The sequence below is a fragment of the Oncorhynchus tshawytscha genome, linkage group LG18 (assembly GCF_018296145.1).
Source record: "Oncorhynchus tshawytscha isolate Ot180627B linkage group LG18, Otsh_v2.0, whole genome shotgun sequence".
NCBI classification, from domain to species: Eukaryota; Metazoa; Chordata; class Actinopteri; order Salmoniformes; family Salmonidae; genus Oncorhynchus; species Oncorhynchus tshawytscha.
Window position 1 is genome coordinate 21989965 of NC_056446.1, and position 7147 is coordinate 21997111.

Below are 7147 nucleotides of genomic sequence, written 5' to 3' on the forward strand. Positions count from 1 at the left end.
TTGTGTACTTGTGTTGTGTGTTGACATTGTGTACGTGTGTTGACATTGTGTACTTGTGTTGTGTGTTGACATTGTGTACATGTGTTGACATTGTGTACATGTGTTGTGTGTTGACATTGTGTACATGTGTTGTGTGTTGACATTGTGTACTTGTGTTGTGTGTTGACATTGTGTACATGTGTTGACATTGTGTACATGTGTTGTGTGTTGACATTGTGTACTTGTGTTGTGTGTTGACATTGTGTACATGTGTTGACATTGTGTACTTGTGTTGTGTGTTGACATTGTGTACATGTGTTGTGTGTTGACATTGTGTACATGTGTTGACATTGTGTACATGTGTTGTGTGTTGACATTGTGTACATGTGTATGTGTGTTGACATTGTGTACATGTGTTGTGTGTTGACATTGTGTACATGTGTTGTGTGTTGACATTGTGTACATGTGTTGACATTGTGTACATGTGTTGTGTGTTGACATTGTGTACGTGTGTTGACATTGTGTACGTGTGTTGACATTGTGTACTTGTGTTGTGTGTTGACATTGTGTACGTGTGTTGACATTGTGTACTTGTGTTGTGTGTTGACATTGTGTACTTGTGTTGTGTGTTGACATTGTGTACATGTGTTGACATTGTGTACATGTGTTGTGTGTTGACATTGTGTACATGTGTTGTGTGTTGACATTGTGTACTTGTGTTGTGTGTTGACATTGTGTACATGTGATGACATTGTGTACATGTGTTGTGTGTTAACATTGTGTACATGTGTTATGTGTTGACATTGTGTACATGTGTTGTGTGTTGACATTGTGTACTTGTGTTGTGTGTTGACATTGTGTACATGTGTTGACATTGTGTACTTGTGTTGTGTGTTGACATTGTGTACATGTGTTGTGTGTTGACATTGTGTACATGTGTTGACATTGTGTACATGTGTTGTGTGTTGACATTGTGTACATGTGTTGACATTGTGTACTTGTGTTGACATTGTGTACATGTGTTGACATGTGTACATGTGTTGTTGACATTGTGTACGTGTGTTGTGTGTTGACATTGTGTACTTGTGTTGTGTGTTGACATTGTGTACGTGTGTTGTGTGTTGACATTGTGTACATGTGTTGTGTGTTGACATTGTGTACGTGTGTTGACATTGTGTACGTGTGTTGTGTGTTGACATTGTGTACTTGTGTTGTGTGTTGACATTGTGTACATGTGTTGACATTGTGTACTTGTGTTGTGTGTTGACATTGTACTTGTGTTGTGTGTTGACATTGTGTACTTGTGTTGTGTGTTGACATTGTGTACATGTGTTATGTGTTGACATTGTGTACATGTGTTGTGTGTTGACATTGTGTACTTGTGTACGTGTGTTGACATTGTGTACGTGTGTTGTGTGTTGACATTGTGTACATGTGTTGTGTGTTGACATTGTGTACGTGTGTTGACATTGTGTTACATGTGTTGACATTGTGTACTTGTGTACGTGTGTTGACATTGTGTACTTGTGTACGTGTGTTGACATTGTGTACGTGTGTTGTGTGTTGACATTGTGTACATGTGTACGTGTGTTGACATTGTGTACATGTGTTGACATTGTGTACGTGTGTTGACATTGTGTACGCGTGTTGTGTGTTGACATTGTGTACGTGTGTTGACATTGTGTACGCGTGTTGTGTGTTGACATTGTGTACGTGTGTTGACATTGTGTACTTATGTTGTGTGTTGACATTGTGTACATGTGTTGTGTGTTGACATTGTGTACATGTGTTGTGTGTTGACATTGTGTACGTGTGTTGACATTGTGTACATGTGTTGTGTGTTGACATTGTGTACGTGTGTTGACATTGTGTACATATGTTGTGTGTTGACATTGTGTACATGTGTTGTGTGTTGACATTGTGTACATGTGTTGTGTGTTGACATTGTGTACATGTGTTGTGTGTTGACATTGTGTACGTGTGTTGACATTGTGTACATGTGTTGTGTGTTGACATTGTGTACTTGTGTTGTGTGTTGACATTGTGTTACGTGTGTTGACATTGTGTGACATTGTTGTTAGTCGTGGTGTGTTGACATTGTGTACGTGTGTTGACATTGTGTACGCGTGTTGTGTGTTGACATTGTGTTACGTGTGTTGACATTGTGTACATGTGTGTTGACATTGTGTACTTGTGTTGTGTGTTGACATTGTGTACGTGTGTTGTGTGTCGTGGTGTGTTGACATTGTGTACGTGTGTTGACATTGTGTACATGTGTTGTTAGTCGTGGTGTGTTGACATTGTGTATGTGTGTTGACATTGTGTACATATGTTGTGTGTCGTGGTGTGTTGACATTATGTACGTGTGTTGTGTGTTGACATTGTGTACTTGTGTTGTGTGTTGACATTGTGTACATGTGTTGACATTGTGTACTTGTGTTGTGTGTTGACATTATGTACTTGTGTTGTGTGTTGACATTGTGTACATTTGTTGTGTGTTGACATTGTGTACGTGTGTTGTGTGTTGACATTGTGTACTTGTGTTGTGTGTTGACGTGTGTTGACATTGTGTACTTGTGTTGTGTGTTGACATTGTGTACTTGTGTTGTGTGTTGACATTGTGTACTTGTGTTGTGTGTTGACATTGTGTTACATGTGTGTTGACATTGTGTACATGTGTGTGTGACATTGGGTACTTGTGTTGTGTGTTGACATTGTGTACGTGTGTTGTGTGTCGTGTGTGGTGTGTTGACATTGTGTACATGTGTTGTGTGTTGACATTGTGTACATGTGTTGTTATTGTGTACTTGTGTTGTGTGTTGACATTGTGTATGTGTGTTGACATTGTGTACATATGTTGTGTGTTGACATTGTGGTGTGTTGACATTATGTACGTGTGTTGTGTGTTGACATTGTGTACTTGTGTTGTGTGTTGACATTGTGTACATGTGTTGACATTGTGTACTTGTGTTGTGTGTTGACATTATGTACATGTGTTGTGTGTTGACATTGTGTACATGTGTTGTGTGTTGACATTGTGTACATGTGTTGTGTGTTGACATTGTGTACTTGTGTTGTGTGTTGACATTGTGTACATGTGTTGACATTGTGTACGTGTGTACGTGTGTTGACATTGTGTACTTGTGTTGTGTGTTGACATTGTGTACTTGTGTTGTGTGTTGACATTGTGTACATGTGTTGTGTGTTGACATTGTGTGACATTGTGTACGTGTGTTGACATTGTGTACTTGTGTTGTGTGTTGACATTGTGTACGTGTGTTGACATTGTGTACGTGTGTTGTGTGTTGACATTGTGTACATGTGTTGTGTGTTGACATTGTGTACATGTGTTGTGTGTTGACATTGTGTACTTGTGTTGTGTGTTGACATTGTGTACGTGTGTTGTGTGTTGACATTGTGTACTTGTGTTGTGTGTTGACATTGTGTACATGTGTTGACATTGTGTACATGTGTTGTGTGTTGACATTGTGTACATGTGTTGACATTGTGACATTGTGTTGACATGTGTACATGTGTTGACATTGTGTACATGTGTTGTGTGTTGACATTGTGTACGTGTGTTGTGTGTTGACATTGTGTACTTGTGTTGTGTGTTGACATTGTGTACATGTGTTGTGTGTTGACATTGTGTACATGTGTTGTGTTGTTGACATTGTGTACGTGTGTTGACATTGTGTACGTGTGTTGTGTGTTGACATTGTGTACTTGTGTTGTGTGTTGACATTGTGTACGTGTGTTGACATTGTGTACTTGTGTTGTGTGTTGACATTGTGTACATGTGTTGTGTGTTGACATTGTGTGTACATGTTATGTGTTGACATTGTGTACATGTGTTATGTGTTGACATTGTGTACATTTGTTGTGTGTTGACATTGTGTACTTGTGTACGTGTGTTGACATTGTGTACGTGTGTTGTGTGTTGACATTGTGTACATGTGTTGTGTGTTGACATTGTGTACGTGTGTTGACATTGTGTTACGTGTGTTGACATTGTGTACATGTGTTGACATTGTGTACATGTGTACGTGTGTTGACATTGTGTACATGTGTACGTGTGTTGACATTGTGTACATGTGTTGACATTGTGTGGTGTGTGTGTTGACATTGTGTACGCGTGTTGTGTGTTGACATTGTGTACGTGTGTTGACATTGTGTACATGTGCGTGTTGTGTGTTGACATTGTGTTGTGTGTTGACATTGTGTACTTATGTTGTGTGTTGACATTGTGTACATGTGTTGTGTGTTGACATTGTGTACATGTGTTGTGTGTTGACATTGTGTACGTGTGTTGACATTGTGTACATGTGTTGTGTGTTGACATTGTGTACGTGTGTTGACATTGTGTACTTATGTTGTGTGTTGACATTGTGTACATGTGTTGTGTGTTGACATTGTGTACATGTGTTGTGTGTTGACATTGTGTACGTGTGTTGACATTGTGTACATGTGTTGTGTTTTGACATTGTGTACTTGTGTTGTGTGTTGACATTGTGTACGTGTGTTGACATTGTGTACATGTGTTGTTAGTCGTGGTGTGTTGACATTGTGTACGTGTGTTTACATTGTGTACGCGTGTTGTGTGTTGACATTGTGTTACGTGTGTTGACATTGTGTACATGTGTGTTGACATTGTGTACTTGTGTTGTGTGTTGACATTGTGTACGTGTGTTGTGTGTCGTGGTGTGTTGACATTGTGTATGTGTGTTGACATTGTGTACATATGTTGTGTGTCGTGGTGTGTTGACATTATGTACGTGTGTTGTGTGTTGACATTGTGTACTTGTGTTGTGTGTTGACATTGTGTACATGTGTGTTGACATTGTGTACTTGTGTTGTGTGTTGACATTATGTACTTGTGTTGTGTGTTGACATTGTGTACATGTGTTGTGTGTTGACATTGTGTACGTGTGTTGTGTGTTGACATTGTGTACTTGTGTTGTGTGTTGACATTGTGTACATGTGTTGACATTGTGTACGTGTGTACGTGTGTTGACATTGTGTACTTGTGTTGTGTGTTGACATTGTGTACTTGTGTTGTGTGTTGACATTGTGTACGCGTGTTGTGTGTTGACATTGTGTACATGTGTGTTGACATTGTGTACGTGTGTTGTGTGTCGTGTGTGTGACATTTGACATTGTGTACGTGTGTTGACATTGTGTACATATGTTGTGTGTTGACATTATGTACTTGTGTTGTGTGTTGACATTGTGTACATGTGTTGACATTGTGTACATGTGTTGTGTGTTGACATTGTGTACGTGTGTTGACATTGTGTACGTGTGTTGTGTTGACATTGTGTACTTGTGTTGTGTGTTGACATTGTGTACGTGTGTTGACATTGTGTACTTGTGTTGTGTGTTGACATTGTGTACTTGTGTTGTGTGTTGACATTGTGTACGCGTGTTATGTGTTGACATTGTGTACATGTGTTATGTGTTGACATTGTGTACATTTGTTGTGTGTTGACATTGTGTACTTGTGTACGTGTGTTGACATTGTGTACGTGTGTTGTGTGTTGACATTGTGTACATGTGTTGTGTGTTGACATTGTGTACGTGTGTTGACATTGTGTTGTGTGTTGACATTGTGTACGTGTGTTGACATTGTGTACATGTGTTACGTGTGTTGACATTGTGTACATGTGTACGTGTGTTGACATTGTGTACATGTGTTGACATTGTGTTACGTGTGTTGACATTGTGTACGCGTGTTGTGTGTTGACATTGTGTACGTGTGTTGACATTGTGTACGCGTGTTGTGTGTTGACATTGTGTACGTGTGTTGACATTGTGTACTTATGTTGTGTGTTGACATTGTGTACATGTGTTGTGTGTTGACATTGTGTACATGTGTTGTGTGTTGACATTGTGTACGTGTGTTGACATTGTGTACATGTGTTGTGTGTTGACATTGTGTACGTGTGTTGACATTGTGTACTTATGTTGTGTGTTGACATTGTGTACATGTGTTGTGTGTTGACATTGTGTACATGTGTTGTGTGTTGACATTGTGTACATGTGTTGTGTGTTGACATTGTGTACATGTGTTGTGTTTTGACATTGTGTACTTGTGTTGTGTGTTGACATTGTGTACGTGTGTTGACATTGTGTACATGTGTTGTTAGTCGTGGTGTGTTGACATTGTGTACGTGTGTTTACATTGTGTACGCGTGTTGTGTGTTGACATTGTGTTACGTGTGTTGACATTGTGTACATGTGTGTTGACATTGTGTACTTGTGTTGTGTGTTGACATTGTGTACGTGTGTTGTGTGTCGTGGTGTGTTGACATTGTGTATGTGTGTTGACATTGTGTACATATGTTGTGTGTCGTGGTGTGTTGACATTATGTACGTGTGTTGTGTGCTGACATTGTGTACTTGTGTTGTGTGTTGACATTGTGTACATGTGTTGACATTATGTACTTGTGTTGTGTGTTGACATTGTGTACTTGTGTTGTGTGTTGACATTGTGTACATGTGTTGACATTGTGTACGTGTGTACGTGTGTTGACATTGTGTACTTGTGTTGTGTGTTGACATTGTGTACTTGTGTTGTGTGTTGACATTGTGTACGCGTGTTGTGTGTTGACATTGTGTACATGTGTGTTGACATTGTGTACTTGTGTTGTGTGTTGACATTGTGTACGTGTGTTGTGTGTCGTGGTGTGTTGACATTGTGTACGTGTGTTGACATTGTGTACATGTGTTGTTAGTCGTGGTGTGTTGACATTGTGTATGTGTGTTGACATTGTGTACATATGTTGTGTGTTGACATTATGTACTTGTGTTGTGTGTTGACATTGTGTACATGTGTTGACATTGTGTACTTGTGTTGTGTGTTGACATTATGTACTTGTGTTGTGTGTTGACATTGTGTACATGTGTTGTGTGTTGACATTGTGTACGTGTGTTGTGTGTTGACATTGTGTACTTGTGTTGTGTGTTGACATTGTGTACATGTGTTGACATTGTGTACGTGTGTACGTGTGTTGACATTGTGTACTTGTGTTGTGTGTTGACATTGTGTACTTGTGTTGTGTGTTGACATTGTGTACATGTGTTGTGTGTTGACATTGTGTACGTGTGTACGTGTGTTGACATTGTGTACTTGTGTTGTGTGTTGACATTGTGTACGTGTGTTGACATT

General features: G+C 39.4%; 1 protein-coding gene across 3 annotated transcripts in view; it reads left to right on the forward strand.

Annotated features, from left to right (window-relative positions):
* Nucleotides 1-7147, forward strand: part of LOC112217359 (tyrosine-protein phosphatase non-receptor type 14-like) — a 103162-nt gene that overhangs the window by 79561 nt on the left and 16454 nt on the right. The window lies entirely within an intron of this gene.